Source organism: Sceloporus occidentalis, unplaced genomic scaffold (assembly GCF_023333645.1).
Source record: "Sceloporus occidentalis isolate IW3139 unplaced genomic scaffold, rSceOcc1.0.p SCAF_22, whole genome shotgun sequence".
In the NCBI taxonomy this organism is placed as follows: domain Eukaryota; kingdom Metazoa; phylum Chordata; class Lepidosauria; order Squamata; family Phrynosomatidae; genus Sceloporus; species Sceloporus occidentalis.
In genome coordinates this window covers 15,596,097-15,613,811 of record NW_028317002.1, presented here as the reverse complement: position 1 = coordinate 15,613,811, position 17,715 = coordinate 15,596,097, and positions in this window count along the sequence as shown.

Sequence of the window (17,715 nt, the reverse complement as noted above, 5' to 3'; positions counted from 1 at the left end):
TCACGAGTCTCACGACGATATCAGTCTTAGCTCCAGCCTAGCAGAAATTCCATTCGATCTGGCTAATGAAGAGCTAGACTATGAGCCAGAGGAAGTAGAGGAGATGAGTGGTCAGGAATCAGATTCCTCAGGGAGCAGTGTCCAAATGACTAGTGCACAATTTTCCCCTGAGCCTCCACCTTCTCCGCTACGATCATCACCATCACCACCACCACCAGCAGCAGCAGCAGCAGCAGCAGCAGCAAAACCTAGCAAATCTAAAGCATTTAGCAGTCCCACTATGGCCAGTACTGTTACCACCAGTCCCACCACCACTAGTTCTGCCTCTGTTCATCCACCCCGAGCAGTAGGAGCAGCACCCAAGGCACACTCCAAGGCTATGCGCGCCCCAATTTGGGAGCACTTTGAAAATGTTGAAGAAGGGCGCTATGGAAAGTGCAAACATTGTGGGAAGCTAATAAGCAGAGGGAAAGTGTCTGGCCATTTTACCAGTGCTAGCATGAAGCATCACCTCAGCACTCAACACAACGCTGTGCTATTGGGGAAAGATGCAGAAGTAAAACTTAGTGCAGGCAGCATAGCTGGTGGCCGTGGAAAAACCCCAACAGCTTCTTCTTCTGTGCCAAAAGCACCAGCAGCAGCAGCAGCAGCAGCTAGTGCTGGCAGCCAGAGACCAAGGCAGGTTGGAGCACTGCATGTCCAGCCCACCCTGGAACAATTTGTGGCATTCCAATCCAACAGGCCAATAAAGTAACGCGACTGATTGGTCAGTTCATTGCTGTTGGAGGGGCATCCTTCTCTATGATCGAAGGGGAGCCTTTCAAACAATTGATGGCGGCTGTGGCTCCACAATATACAGTTCCGTCACGTTCCACTTTCAGCAGGAACATTGTCCCCTCATTGTATTGGTCCTGTGTTGCAGCAGTGAAAGAGGAGCTTTCCAAGGCTGCTGGTCAGTGTGTTCATTTCACTACAGATTTGTGGAGTGCACCTAGCGGCCAGCATGCCTTTCTTTCTTTGACAGCACACTGGTGGCAGCCCGGTGTGTCTAAGGAAGCTGCTGCAGCAGGCTACCGATCTTTCCTTCTCCATGCAGAAGTGATGGATGAAAAGCACACTTCCCAAAATATTCTGCATGCAATGAGGAAAATGTTTAGCCTTTGGGTGGGAGCAGAGGCGGGCACCAATGTTGAAGTTGGTTTTGTGGTAACTGACGGAGGTGCCAATATGGTGAAAGCGCTGCGAGATGGTCATATTGTTGGTGTGCGCTGTGCAGCCCACATCATCCATCTTGTAGTGAAGGCAGCAATGTCAGAAGGAACTAATGTGGCAGCAGTAGTTCTGTCCCGCTGCAGAAAGATCGCTGGGCACTTTCACCATAGTGTTAAGGCTAGCCAACTTTTGAGGGAAGAGCAAGAGAGGTCAGGTCTTCCCGTACACTGCCTACGCCAGGATGTCAGTACACGGTGGAACTCCACGTTAGACATGCTGGAGAGGATTTTGGAGCAGCAGAGGGCAATCCATAATCTTGCCTCAGAGCACAATATTGGGATTACCTCTCCATTGAATAGGGAGGATTGGACAGTGATCGCCCAGCTAATGGCAGTCCTTAAACCATTCAGGGATGCCACAGAAAATTTAAGCTCAAACACTGCCAGTCTGGCCCAGGTAATCCCAGTGTTCTCCCATCTAGGCAGCAAGATGGATGTGTTCCTTGGAAACCGTGAGGCTGTTCAAGGTGGCACTCTACATCCTGACGTAGCAGCCATAGCCAGGAAGCTGAAGGATCTGCTAAAAGTACACCTTCGCAAACGAATGGAAGAGAGTCCCAAAATGATGCTAGCGTGCCTTTGCGATCCAAGAATTAAGGGAAAGCTAGCTTTGAAATTTAATGTTCTCAGTAGCTACCGGGAGCAATTGGTCAACAAGGTGCGTGACTGGCAGCGTAAAATGGGAATGCTGTCCGAGGAGGGAGGGTGCAGGAGGAGGAAGAGATGATGTGGTCTGCTACTCCTAGCAGCAGCATCAGCAGCAGTGCCACAAGCAGCACAACACAGCTGAGTGGAGCAGCTGCGTTTTGGGAAGAGGCACTTGGGAGTATAGTTGGACCATCTGACAGAGCTAGCAGCAGAAAGGAGAGTAGTGCTGCTGAAATGGTCAAACTGAAGGATCTGCTAAAAGTACACCTTCGCAAACGAATGGAAGAGAGTCCCAAAATGATGCTAGCGTGCCTTTGCGATCCAAGAATTAAGGGAAAGCTAGCTTTGAAATTTAATGTTCTCAGTAGCTACCGGGAGCAATTGGTCAACAAGGTGCGTGACTGGCAGCGTAAAATGGGAATGCTGTCCGAGGAGGGAGGGTGCAGGAGGAGGAAGAGATGATGTGGTCTGCTACTCCTAGCAGCAGCATCAGCAGCAGTGCCACAAGCAGCACAACACAGCTGAGTGGAGCAGCTGCGTTTTGGGAAGAGGCACTTGGGAGTATAGTTGGACCATCTGACAGAGCTAGCAGCAGAAAGGAGAGTAGTGCTGCTGAAATGGTCAAACTTTACCTCTGTGAAGTTCCTTCTGCGCCTAATGTTGATCCTCTTAGCTACTGGGATGAAAAGAAGAGTGTGTGGCCTGCACTCTCATGGGTTGCGCAGCAGCTACTATCATGTCCGCCAACCACTGTTCAAAGTGAGCGCGTGTTTTCTATGACTGGAAACATACTGAGTCCACAGAGCTCACGCATGGCACCTCATCTGATGGAGCAGATTGCCTTTCTTAAATTCAATCTGCCCAAGTTGGGTTACCCAGCTCTTAGCTTGGAAAGTTAATTTTTTTTCTCTGTAATGTTTAAGGTAGCTTCTCCCCCTGGTTGCACGTGTTTGTGGTGTGGCAACGTCTGCTACCTCCGCCGGTGTAGCCAATTTACGCTAGGGCCTAGTGTCTGAGTTCTGGAAGTCCGCTCCCAAACGCCAAGGACTGACAGTCTTCGGATGCTTTGCCCTGGGGTGAAACAGGTGAGCGGGTCGTCAATTGCCCACTCATTCACCTTTTTCCGTTTCCAACGCTGCTGCTGGTGGTGGTGCCAGTATCTTTTGCCAGTTCGCTTCCTGGCTGAAATCATGCCTCAAATGTCCCTAATGGAGAGGGTAGTTTCTCCCCCTGGTTGCACTTGCTGCGGTGTGGCAATGCCTGCTACCTCCGCCGGTGTAGCCAATTTACGCTAGGGCCTAGTGTCTGAGTTCTGGAAGTCCGCTCCCAAACGCCAAGGACTGACAGTCTTTGGATGCTTTGCCCTGGGGTTAAACAGGTGAGCGGGTCGTCAATTGCCCACTCATTCGCCTTTTCCAATGCTGCTGCTGCTGCTGGTGGTGGTGGTGCCAGCGTCTCTTCTCTGCCAGTTCGCTTCCTGGCTAGTGTCATGCCTTAAATGTCCCTAATGGAGAGGGTAGTTTCTCCCCCCTGGCTGCGTCTGTTTGCGGTGTGGCAACGCCTGCTACCTCCGCCGGTGTAGCCAGCTTACGCTAGGGCCTTGTGTCTGAGTTCTGGAAGTCCGCTCCCAAACGCCAAGGACTGACAGTGCTTGGATGCTTTGCCCTGGGGTTAAACAGGTGAGTGGGTCGCCAATTGCCCACTCATTCGCCTTTCCCAATTCTGCTGCTGCTGCTGGTGGTGCCAGCGTCTCTTCAATGCCAGTTCGCTTCCTGGCTAGTGTCATGCCTCAAATGTCCCTAATGGTAATGGCAGTTTCTCCCCCCCGGTTGCACTTGCTGCGGAGTGGCAACGCCTGCTACCTCCGCCAGTGTAGCCAGCTTACGCTAGGGCCTTGTGTCTGAGTTCTGGAAGTCCGCTCCCAAACGCCAAGGACTGACAGTCTTTGGATGCTTTGCCCTGGGGTGAAACAGGTGAGCGGGTCGTCAATTGCCCACTCATTCGCCTTTTCCAATGCTGCTGCTGCTGCTGGTGGTGGTGGTGCCAGCGTCTCTTCTCTGCCAGTTCGCTTCCTGGCTAGTGTCGTGCCCAAAATGTCCCTAATGGTGAGGGCAGTTTCTCCCCCCTGGCTGCGTCTGTTTGCGGTGTGGCAACGCCTGCTACCTCCGCCGGAGTGGCCAGTTTACGCTATGGCCTAGTGTCTGAGCTCTGGAAGTCTGCTGCCAAACGTCTAAGACTGACAGTGTTTGGGTGCTTTGCCCTGGGGTGAAACAGGTGAGTGGGTTGCCAATTGCCCACTCATTCGCCTTTCCCATTTTTCACTGCTGCTGCTGGTGGTGGTGGTGCCAGCATCTCTTCCGTGCCAGTTTGCTTCCTGGCTAGAGTCATGCCCAAAATGTCCCTAACGGTAAGGGCAGTTTCTCCCCCCTGGCTGCCTCTGTCTGGGGTGTGGCAACGCCTGCTACCTCCGCCGGAGTGGCCAGCTTACGCTAGGGCCTAGTGTCTGAGCTCTGGAAGTCTGCTGCCAAACGTCTAAGACTGACAGTGTTTGGGTGCTTTGCCCTGGGGTGAAACAGGTGAGTGGGTCGCCAATTGCCCACTCATTCGCCTTTCCCAATTCTGCTGCTGCTGCTGGTGGTGCCAGCGTCTCTTCAATGCCAGTTCGCTTCCTGGCTGGTGTCATGCCCAAAATGTCCCTAATGGTGAGGGCAGTTTCTCCCCCCTGGCTGCGTCTGTTTGCGGTGTGGCAACGCCTGCTACCTCCGCCGGAGTGGCCAGCTTACGCTAGGGCCTAGTGTCTGAGCTCTGGAAGTCTGCTGCCAAACGTCTAAGACTGACAGTGTTTGGGTGCTTTGCCCTGGGGTGAAACAGGTGAGTGGGTCGCCAATTGCCCACTCATTCGCCTTTCCCATTTTTCACTGCTGCTGCTGGTGGTGGTGGTGCCAGCATCTCTTCCGTGCCAGTTTGCTTCCTGGCTAGAGTCATGCCCAAAATGTCCCTAACGGTAAGGGCAGTTTCTCCCCCCTGGCTGCCTCACTCTGCGGTGTGGCAACGCCTGCTACCTCCGCCGGAGTGGCCAGCTTACGCTAGGGCCTAGTGTCTGAGCTCTGGAAGTCTGCTGCCAAACGTCTAAGACTGACAGTGTTTGGATGCTTTGCCCTGGGGTGAAACAGGTGAGTGGGTCGCCAATTGCCCACTCATTCACCTTTCCCATTTTTCACTGCTGCTGCTGGTGGTGGTGGTGCCAGCATCTCTTCCGTGCCAGTTTGCTTCCTGGCTAGAGTCATGCCCAAAATGTCCCTAATGGTAAGGGCAGTTTCTCCCCCCTGGCTGCATCTGTTTGCGGTGTGGCAACGCCTGCTACCTCCGCCGGAGTGGCCAGCTTACGCTAGGGCCTAGTGTCTGAGCTCTGGAAGTCTGCTGCCAAACGTCTAAGACTGACAGTGTTTGGGTGCTTTGCCCTGGGGTGAAACAGGTGAGTGGGTCGCCAATTGCCCACTCATTCGCCTTTCCCATTTTTCAATGCTGCTGCTGGTGGTGGTGGTTGTGGTGGTGCCAGCATCTCTTCTGTGCCAGTTCGCTTCCTGGCTAGAGTCATGCCCAAAATGTCCCTAATGGTAAGGGCAGTTTCTCCCCCCTGGCTGCGTCTGTTTGCGGTGTGGCAACGCCTGCTACCTCCGCCGGAGTGGCCAGCTTACGCTAGGGCCTTGTGTCTGAGCTCTGGAAGTCCGCTGCCAAACGTCTAGGACTGACAGTGTTTGGATGCTTTGCTCTGGGGTGAAACAGGTGAGTGGGTCGCCAATTGCCCACTCATTCGCCTTTTCCATTTCCTTTTCCATTTCCATTTCATTATTTTCCTTCTGATACACAACCAACCAACCAAACATAACACACACAATAACACAAATAACACAGTGACATAATACATAACACATATAACACACAGTGACAACACACATAACACACATAACACATACACGTACAATGCACAAATCACAAGGACCTTTCCTCTTGTTATTTGTCCTGGCCTTCACTTCTACACTCACTAGCATTAACGCTATAACTCACACTTCATACTATAACATTTTTCCATCCACATACCTGCCAACAGACCCAACTTTTTCAGGGACAGTCCTGCTTTTTTCCAGTCCTGTCCCATCTAATTTAGCTATCTAGGTATGCAAATACACGTTGGTAGTTATAGCTCGGTAGGTAGCACTAGTATAAACATTAAATAAATATAATAAAGTACTAAATAATAAATCTAACTTTAAAATACATTTAAATAAACCCCTTAATTTTTTAAAACCCATTAAAATTAAATTATTATTTAGACATAATACATCTTTAACCAAACCAGTGCACTGCTACTAATCTTAAACATAACCGTACATTAACCCTAAGCTATTTTTTAGTTCTTGTCCAACATTTTTCCATCCGCATACCTGCCAACACACCTAAGATTTTGGTGGACAGTCCTGCTTTTTTCCAGTCCTGTCCAGTAAAAGTTGGGTTGTTGCAAAGTATGCCATTGTGAATAGGTAGCAAATGTTAGGCATGTATTACAAGTGGTCCAAAATCAATTTAAAAATGTAAAATAATCCCTATTCTTTTATTAAACATCTATGGATGTGTGACTGTGTATGATAAACGGAGGCCAAGTTCCTTGGAGCATTTGTCTCTAGGTCATTTTGTGTACAGTACACCTCAGTACGTGTGTGCAACTCTATTGGTCGTTTCGGCAGGGGGCTGGCCTGCCATCAACGAATGAAGTGCGTTCTGCAATTCACTTGTTGATGCCAGACCAGCCCCCTGCCGAAACGACCAATAGAGTTGCACACACGTTCCTTCACGGCAGCTGCTGCTGCTCCGATGTGTTGTTAACCCCGTATTAACCCCTGCTAAGCAACCGGGAAGGAAACGAAGATTAAACGAGCACGAAGAATGTCCGCGAATATTCGCCCGAAGAGAAGACAGGCACGGGCGAATATTCGCGGAATACGAAGGTTTTTTTTCCCCCGAAGACGAGCACGAAGACGAACACGAAGAGCCCCCTGGTGCCCAAGTCTACTGAAAAGAGAGAAAAGAAGCAACAGGACCATACGGGGATTGAACCTGCGACCTTGGCATTATTATTTCCAGTACAATTGCTTGAAAATTTGGATTGTCATCAAAAGGGAATCAACTAAAGGACTTACCTCGCCACTACGTTTTGTACCAACTTCCTTCTGCTGGAAAGCGCAGAGTAAGGATTTTACTCTTACAATCGGTATTGGGGTTTCATTTGCAAAGCTGGAAATCCAGCAGAGCAATCAAAAGCACTTAGGGAAGGCCTCCCCGTCAGGGAATCAAACCCCGGTCTCCCGCGTGACAGGCGGGGATACTCACCACTATATTAACGAGGACTAGCTGTGGGTGCAGCTGCTCCCGAAAGCCCTAAAACCTGTATCAGTGACTTTCGTTAGACAGATTTAAAGAGTGTCTGGTGCAAGGTTTGTACACTGCAAAAGGTCACGCACCTTTTAAGACTGTACTGAAAGGAGAGAATAGAAGTGACTGGCTTGTACCGGGATGGAACTCGCGACCTTGCCATTATTATTTCCCGTACAATTGCCCAAAAATTTGTATTGTCATCATCAAAAAAGGAATCGAACCCCGGTCTCCCGCGTAACAGGCGGGGATACTCACCACTATACTAACGAGGAGCAGCTGTGGGTGCAATTGCTCCTGAAAGCCCTAAAAGCTGTATCAGTGACTTTCGTTAGATTTAAAGAGTGTGTGGTGCAAGGTTTGTACACTGCAAAAGCTCACGCACCTTTTAAGACTGTACTGAAAGGAGAGAATAGAAGCGACTGGCTTGTACCGGGATGGAACTCGCGACCTTGCCATTATTATTTCCAGTACAATTGCTTGGAAATTTGGATTGTCATCAAAAGGGAATCAACTAAAGGACTTACCTTGCCACTACGTTTTGTACCAACATCCTTCCGCTGGAAAGCGCAGACTAACTGCAAGCACGTGCTCCAAACAGCCCTAAATCCTGTATCAGTAGCTTTCCTTAGCCAGATGCAACGTGCGTATGGGACAAGGTTTGCAAGTTGCAACAGCTCATGTTAAGACTGTGCTGAAAAGAGAGAAAAGAAGCAACAGGACCATACGGGGATTGAACCTGCGACCTTGGCATTATTATTTCCAGTACAATTGCTTGAAAATTTGGATTGTCATCAAAAGGGAATCAACTAAAGGACTTACCTCGCCACTACGTTTTGTACCAACTTCCTTCCGCTGGAAAGCGCAGAGTAAGGATTTTACTCTTACAATCGGTATTGGGGTTTCATTTGCAAAGCTGGAAATCCAGCAGAGCAATCAAAAGCACTAAGGGAAGGCCTCCCCGTGAGGGAATCGAACCCCGGTCTCCCGCGTGACAGGCGGGGATACTCACCACTATACTAATGAGGACTAACTGTGGGTGCGGCTTCTCCCGAAAGCCCTAAAACCTGTATCAGTGACTTTCGTTAGACAGATTTAAAGAGTGTCTGGTGCAAGGTTTGTACACTGCAAAAGCTCACGCACCTTTTAAGACTGTACTGAAAGGAGAGAATAGAAGTGACTGGCTTGTACCGGGATGGAACTCGCGACCTTGCCATTATTATTTCCCGTACAATTGCCCAAAAATTTGTATTGTCATCATCAAAAAAGCTACTAATGGACAAGCTGTATCGTTAAAAAGGTAAAGGGTCTCTACCCCCGGGCTTGCCCCAGCTTGTGAAAAAGAGGACGAGTGCTAGTTAGAGATCTTACCATATCTCCCGGCATAGGCAATCAGGCTTGCGAGACGTATTTAATGCTATCCATCCGCAACAGATTCAGAGGTGGACAGCGCAGAGTAAGAAGTTTACTCTATACTAAGGAGGACTAACTGCAAGCACGTGCTCCAAAAAGCCCTAAATCCTGTATCAGTAGCTTTCCTTAGCCAGATGCAACGTGCTTATGGGACAAGGTTTTTAGTCACTGGGCTGGTATTACTTGTGCTACCCTTTAACTTTGAACGTGCTTCTGGTGCTTTAGGCTTTCCGTAAAAAACCATAGAGCTTGTGGGCCTAGCCGCACTACTACTGCCTGCTTTTGGTGCCTTTCCTTTACTTGATGATCCTTCAAGCAATGCTTCCCCAAATGATAAGCGAGAGCTTGGCCTACTTGGCCGACTAGACTGACGCAAAGGCTGCATCTTAGAACTGGAGAATAGAAGTGACTGGCTTGTACCGGGATGGAACTCGCGACCTTGCCATTATTATTTCCCGTACAAGTGCCCAAAAATTTGTATTGTCATCATCAAAAAAGCTACTAATGGACAAGCTGTATCGTTAAAAAAGGTAAAGGGTCTCTACGCCCGGGCTTGCCCCAGCTTGTGAAAAAGAGGACGAGTGCTAGTCAGAGACACCTTACCATATCTCCCGCCATAGGCAATCAGGCTTGCGAGACGTATTTAATACTATCCATGCGCAACAGATTCAGAGGTGGACAGCGCAGAGTAAGAAGTTTACTCTATACTAAGGAGGACTAACTGCAAGCACGTGCTCCAAAAAGCCCTAAATCCTGTATCAGTAGCTTACCTTAGCCAGATGCAACGTGCGTACAGGACAAGGTTTGCACGTTGCAACAGCTCATGTTAAGACTGTGCTGAAAAGAGAGAAAAGAACCAACAGGACCATACGGGGATTGAACCTGCGACCTTGGCATTATTATTTCCATTACAATTGCTTGAAAATTTAGATTGTCATCAAAAGGGAATCAACTAAAGGACTTACCTCGCCACTACGTTTTGTACCAACTTCCTTCCGCTGGAAAGCGCAGACTAACTGCAAGCACGTGCTCCAAAAAGCCCTAAATCCTGTATCAGTAGCTTTCCTTAGCCAGATGCAACATGCGTACGGGACAAGGTTTGCACATTGCAACAGCTCATGTTAAGACTGTGCTGAAAAGAGAGAAAAGAAGCAACAGGACCATACGGGGATTGAAGCTGCGACCTTGGCATTATTATTTCCAGTTCAATTGCTTGAAAATTTGGATTGTCACCAAAAGGGAATCAACTAAATGACTTACCTAGCCACTACGTTTTGTACCAATTCCTTCCACTGGAAAGCGCAGAGTAAGGATTTTACTCTTACAATCGGTATTTGGGTTTCATTTGCAAAGGGGGAAATCCAGCAGAGCAATCAAAAGCGCTAAAGGAAGGACTCGCTGTCGGGAAATCGAACCCCGGTCTCCCGCGTGACAGGCGGGGATACTCACCACTATACTAACGAGGACTAGCTGTGGGTTTGTCCGCTCCCGAAAGCCCCAAAATCCTGTATCAGTGACTTTCGTTAGACAGATTTAAAGAGTGTGTGGTGCAAGGTTTGTACACTGCAAAAGCTCACGCACCTTTTAAGACTGTATTGAAAGGAGAGAATAGAAGCGACTGGCTTGTACCGGGATGGAACTCGCGACCTTGCCATTATTATTTCCAGTACAATTGCTTGAAAATTTGGATTGTCATCAAAAGGGAATCAACTAAAGGACTTACCTCGCCACTACGTTTTGTACCAACTTCCTTCCACTGGAAAGCGCAGACTAACTGCAAGCACGTGCTCCAAAAAGCCCTAAATCCTGTATCAGTAGCTTTCTTTAGCCAGATGCAACGTGCGTACGGGACAAGGTTTGCAAGTTGCAACAGCTCATGTTAAGACTGTGCTGAAAAGAGAGAAAAGAAGCAACAGGACCATACGGGGATTGAACCTGCGACCTTGGCATTATTATTTCCAGTACAATTGCTTGAAAATTTGGATTGTCATCAAAAGGGAATCAACTAATGGACTTACCTCGCCACTACGTTTTGTACCAACTTCCTTCCGCTGGAAAGCGCAGAGTAAGGATTTTACTCTTACAATCGGTATTGGGGTTTCATTTGCAAAGGTGGAAATCCAGCAGAGCATTCAAAAGCACTAAAGGAAGGTATTTTGTCTCCACATGAAGGCGAATGAAGGTGTAACTGGTAGTGGCTGTGTGACTTTCCTACCTTCGTGTCCAAGCAGTGGAGCAGACAGGACCGGCAAAAGCTCAGGTTAGACGGATACACGTAGACACGGTGATTTGAATCAATGTGGGTTTATTTGACCCAAAATACAAACATTGGTATAATACTGAAATGACCTTGGTGTTGTCTGTTGATATCTTTCCTGAGGCTAACTGCTGGTCAAAAAACTGATGCCTTACGAGCCCGAGTGATGAATGTCCAGTCACACAGAAAGCAGATCCCTCACACAAGGGTTGCAGGAAGTGACATGGACCCAGGCTCCTGAAAACACGGCCAGCAAAGGAAAGCTTTATTAACAAGAACAGAGGCGTGCAGCATACAAATTCTGGCCAGGAGATGGCAGCAAAACGACCATACATAGAAACAATATGGTGATGGAAGAACCGATAATATGGTGGACATTTAAATAAATATGAGAACAGTACAGAAGACAGCACACTCCCCGTCTGAAATTCCCAAGGGAATTTCACTATGAGTAATTTCCAAAAAATATATGGAACAAACCTGTAACAAACATGTTAGAATAAAACAGGAAACATTACAACATAGTCCTGTTTCAAACTTGGAATGGAGAAGATCCACAAAATTCAAGTTCAGTTCTGTTTATCCTGCTGGGATGTTCTCGATGGGTAGTATCATAATAAGTTCGTTAATTGGCCTTGCAAACGTTTTATGCTCACCCTTTCTGAAGATAGTCAACTCCACCTTCCGGACCCTGCCATCTTTGCTAGGAAAAACCTTTGTAATAAGTCCCATAGGCCAGTGAATCCGTTCGGTTTGTTGCTCCTTCATCAACACGAGGTCTCCTTCTTTCAAGTTTGGTTTGTGGTGTTGCCATTTTCTTCTTCCTTGAAGAATCACAAGATACTCCTTTCGCCACCTGTTCCAGAAGTAATCCGCTAGGTATTGTACACGTTTCCATTGTTTCTGGTAGATGTTCGCATGGGTAAATTCTTTACTAGGTATTAGCGTATCCTCCGTTTTTTGGGTAAGGAGAATAGCAGGAGTCAGTACAGTTGGTGTTTCAGGATCCATCGACACTGGCACAAGTGGTCTTGAATTGATTATGGCTGAAACTTCAGCGAGAAGGGTGACTAGGGTCTCATGTGTGAGCCTTGAAGAGTTGACATCCATTAACATAGAATTCAAGATGCTGCGTGAGATCCCGATCATCCTCTCCCAGGAGCCCCCCATGTGGGAACTATGAGGAGGATTGAAAATCCAAGTGCAACCTTTCTCTGCCAACTGATCTTGAGTGGGCTTGGTATCGATGTTCAGTTCTTTACTTGCTCTGATGAAGTTTCCTCCGCGGTCAGACCTCAACTGTTTCGCTGGTCCTCTGATTGCGAAGAACCGTCTTAAGGCATTAATAAGGCTGGATGTGTCCATGGATTCTATCACCTCTATGTGAACGGCACGCACACTCATGCAAGTGAATAGTACAGCCCAACGCTTACTGTTTGCGTGACCGCCACGGGTCCTGCGTGCAGACACCATCCATGGCCCGAAAATGTCTAGGCCAATGTAGGTGAATGGTGGCTCTGTACATAGTCTATCCACAGGCAAGTCAGCCATTTGTTGGTATAGTTGTTTTCCTCTTGCTTTACGACAGTGCACGCAGTCGTGAAGTATTTGGGCCACACGTTTTTTCATACCTATAATCCAAAGGCCTGCAGACCGTAACCTGCCCTCAGAGATTTGTCTGCCTTGGTGTTCAGCCTTTTCGTGGTGGTGTCGGATCAGCAAGACAGTGATATGATGTTTGCTGGGAATGATGAGAGGATTTTGTTCTGCAACTCCTAGGTGGGCTTGATTCAAACGACCACCGACTCTCAGCAAGCCAGAACCGTCCATAACTTGATTTAAATTGGCAAGAGGGCCTTTTATTGGAATCCGCTGTTTGTTGTACAAGCACTTCCATTCTAGGTTGAATTCTTCCTGATGGACATGGCGTATTATGAGGGACTCACTATGAGAGATATCTTCAGCAGAGAGGGGTTTATGACAGACGTGTCAACCATGACAATCCTTATCTTGTTGAGAACTGTGATAACATCTCGCAATGTGCACTAACCTAGCGATAGTTCTGACGAGTCTCATCCAACAGGAGAAACGCTGGAAGCGCTCACAACCGAGGCTGGAGGTTTGCTTTATTCCAGTAACTAATGCACTAACTTCAGCGCGGATTTCTGGATCATTATCCGGATCCTGGATGCTGAAAACTTCCTGTACACATTCGTCCCTCTGTCTCAACAGAAACTCCAGACCTGTAAGCCAAGAAGAGTTAATAAAGGAACCTATAGACATCGGCCTAGTGGCGTGGTCTGCTGGATTAAAGTTGGATGGCACATAGTGCCATTGTTCAGGTTTTGAAGACCTCCTGATTCTCTCTATGCGGTTACTGATGTACACATAAAATCGTTTAGTCCGATTATAAATGTAACCTAAAACGACCTTACTGTCCGTGTAATACTGGACCTCTTCTATGTCGACACCCAGTTCTTGTTGTATGAAGTCTGCAATCTCCACTGCTAACACAGTCCCACAGAGTTCAAGTCTGGGAATAGTATGATCAGGCTTGGGAGCCAACTTAGCCTTACCAAAGACGAATCCAATGTGACTTTGTTTGTTGAGTTCTGTCACCTTCAGATAGGCAACCGCTGCAATGGCTTCCGTGGAGGCGTCTGAGAACACGTGGAGTTCTTTCTTTATGCTAGAGGTAGATGAGGTTTTGACATAGCATCTCGGGATGTGGATCTCATCCAAGGCACACAAACATTGTTTCCAGGCTTCCCATTTTTGCTCTTTATCAGAAGGAAGTGGGGTATCCCAATCCTTGACGGTTTCAGAAAGTTGTCTCAGTAGGGATCTACCTTGTATGGTGATGGGCGCTACAAATCCCAGCGGATCAAATAGGCTGTTCACCACTGATAGGACACCACGTTTTGTGAATGGCTTGTCTGCACAACTTATTTGAAAACCGAAGGAGTCGGCCGAGAGATCCCACCTGAGGCCCAAGCTCCTCTGCACAGGTGGACTGTCCAGTCCCAGGTTAATGTCCTTGAATCCAGGTGCATGATCACCTGACTCGAAGGCTCTCATTACGGCCAGGCTGTTTGAAGCAATTTTGTGTAGTCTAAGTTTAGCTTGGTACAACATTCTTTGAGTCCTCTTGAGCAGACTGATAGCCGCTTCTTCAGTCGGTAGTGATTTGAGTCCGTCATCTACGTAGAAGTCCTTTTCTACAAAGTCTCTCGCGTCTGCTCCATACTCGGACTCTCCTTCTAATGCAGTTCTCCGAAGGCCGTAAGTTGCTACGGCAGGTGAAGGGCTGTTTCCAAATACATGCACCCTCATTCGATACTCCACCATCTTTGCATTGGTGTCATTGTCCTTGTACCACAGAAACCTGAGGAAATTCCGGTGGTCCTCTCTGACTACGAAACAGTGGAACATCTGTTCAATGTCGGCAGTGATGGCGACAGGCTCTTTCCTGAACCTCATCAGCACTCCTACTAAGTTATTTGTCAGATTGGGACCTGTGAGAAGAACATCATTTAGAGATACACCTTGATGTTTGGCGCTTGAATCGAAAACAACCCTAATTTGATTAGGTTTCCATTGATGATACACTCCGAATGAAGGCAAGTACCAGCACTCTTCGTTCTTCCTTAAGGATGGAGCTGTTTCTGCGTGGTTGTTACGGAATATTTTATCCATAAAGGCGACAATGTGTTTTCTCATTTCAGGCTTGCTGTTCATGGTACGCTGAAGAGAGTTAAATCTAGACAGAGCTTGTTCCAGATTGTTAGGGAGTCTTAGCCTGGTAGCTCGGAAGGGTAATGGAGAAACCCAGTGATCGGTTTCGTCTTTAAAGGACTCTCTGTCCATTATCTTGACAAATTCTCTGTCATCTACTGACAAGGCTACTTTATCGTCGTTCTTGGTTGTGTGAAAGACTGATCTCCCCAAGTCTTCGGCAAAGAAGGGAGAAATTATGTCAGGTGGCTGTATGAGGTCTGGAGACTTCTCTTTCACCTCATAGTGATGAGGACACGGCTTAATGCAAGTTGTGCGTCCATCTCCACGCACATAAGTCTTGAAGGAGTCAATTCCTGGTTGATCTAAGCATACGTTCCCTATGACTACCCATCCCAAGTCCAGTCTCTGGGCGTATGGTGCATAGTCGGGACCATTACATTGTTGACGCACCTTGTGTACCCTTAGATTGTCTCTGCCGAGCAGGAGTAGAATCTCGGCGTTGATGTCCATAGGTGGGATAAGGCTGGCTAGCTGCCTTAGGTGTGGTTGGTGAAATGCAACTTCTGGGGTAGGAATCTCATCCCTATGGTTGGGTATTTGGTCGCATTCGATCAGCGTCGGTAGGGGTATTTCGGTATCCCCATTGATAGGAGAAGCAATGAATCCTTGTGCCCTTCTGCTGCTAGTCTCTATGCGGCCCGAGCAGGTGTTTAAGGTGTAGGGTTCTGATGGTCCTTTGATTCCAAAGGCTTCAAAGAATTTAGGTCCCGCTAGGGACCGGTTACTTTGGTCGTCGATGATGGCATACATTCTTACTGCCTTTTCTGGTTGTCCGTCTGGGTAAACCTTGATTAGGCATAGTCGGGCACAACATTTCTCACTCTGACTCTCCCCACATACTTCCAAGCATGAGCAGGAAACAGCTGTGGCGGTGTTGGCGTGATTCTGGGGCTCCCCGCCATGACTTGGAGCGGGGCTAATGGCGACTGCAGCCGGTGAGTCCCTGGCGAGTGGGGTTGGGTGCATAGCTGAGGCATGTCTTTCGCTATGACACTCTTCACACTTGATGGCAGATTTACAGTCCTTGGCCATGTGCTCCAATGAAGCGCAGCATCTGAAACATACCCCAAGCTCGGTGAGGACTTTCTTGCGCTCCTGTATGGTTTTGGATCTAAACCCTCTGCATTTGTTCAGTGAGTGTGGTTTTTTTATGAATGGGACATTCACGATTGAAGGACTTGTTTCCTAATGAGGTAGTGTACTGTTTTCCCGTGGGTACTGCAGGTGATGGTAGGTTAGTCTTTCTAACGCTCACGCTGCTCTTAAAGTCTCTGTGTTTATGCATGACACTTTCAAACCCTGATGATGACGTCGCTGAGGCTATAGTGTTGGACCCCAGGAAGTCAAGGCTGGGGTCATTCCTCATCTGGGACTGTTCATCGATGAACCTACAGAAATGAATAAATGGGGGAAAGGTGACGTCATGTGCTCTTTTGTACCTTGAGACCGACGCTGCCCACTTCTCTTGCAGACCGTATGGTAGCTTCACAACAATTGGGTTCACTCCATGCGCTGTATCCAGGTAGCACAGCCCAGTCAAACGAGGGTCTCTTTTGGCTAGCTCCAGTTCCATGAGCAGATCACTTAAGTCCTGAAGCTTATGGACTTCCTTGAGATTGATCTTTGGGATGTTTTGCAGTCTCTGGAATAGGGCCTTCTCTATCGCTTCTGCACTACCAAAGGTCCGTTCAAGTCTCTGCCAGGCGGCAGCGAGACCTGCTTCTGCTTGTCCCACATAGACAGTTCTGAGGCTCTTGATACGATTTGTAGAGCCTGGGCCCAACCATTTGATCATGAGGTCAAGTTCTTGCTCTACGGTTAGGTTGAGGTTGGCAATGGCGGCTTTGAAGGTTGCTTTCCAGGCTCTATAGCTCTCTGCACGGTCATCGAACTTTGAAAGACTGGTGTTGATTAGCTCTCTGCTCACCATAAACCTGGCGAACTCAGACATATCTGATTTCTCACTGCTTGTTGCCATGACAACTTGTGATGCCCCTGGGGCGTATGGGTTGCTTGGCGTGAAAGGGTGAGACGCTACCGGGTAGAATGATGTTGCTGCAGGGTTGAGCCGTGGTTTAGCCTCTGTAGATTCTGATGACTGCTGCTTGAGCTGTGGAGGTAGGCCAGAAAGCACCTGATCTTGCTGTAATAACTGTCCTTGAGTGGGCACATCCGGGTGACAGTTATTAGCTTGCTCGGGTGCTGTGGGTGGCACTAGCACCGTAGGTAAAGCTGGTTCGGAGGTTTCAGTGTTGTCGACTTGTACAGTACTGGAAATAAGGGGTGGCACGGGTAACTGTTTCAGCACATAGTCACTGGTGCGATCGACTGGATCGTCCATTTCCTGTGGTAGCGAGCAGACTGGATCAAGACCTTGGCTCAATGCTTGCTCAAGTATTCTTACTTTGGCTAACACAATTTCCTCATCCATCTCTGATTCAAAAATCTTTATCCGAGCTTCTGCTTCTGCCTTTGCAAGAGCTGTTTTCTCAATGAAGGTACGTCTCGCCTTGGATTGTTCTGCATTTATGCGGGCCTCTATTATTCTGTCACTCATGGCTGAGCTTCTAGAGCGCGATGATCTGTATGACCGGGAGGAATGTTTAGATGAATTTGATCTGTGTGATCTAGTTTCCTGCATATGAGAGATATGGAGTTCCGCTTTATCTTTAACATCCTGCACCATGGCGTCTCTTTCTCTGTCTAATGATTCTGCCTTGCTCAGTTCTGATGAGGCTTCATCGATATTAGAGTCTCTTAGAAAGGTTATATACCTTGTGGATAGTCCCTTGTATCTTTCATAAGCTGTGTTCAGCCGTCCAACGGCGACTTGTAAGCTGGCAGCACCACCTGAGGAGGATTTAAGTCCTGACATGAGGGAGGAAACCCGTTCCCATT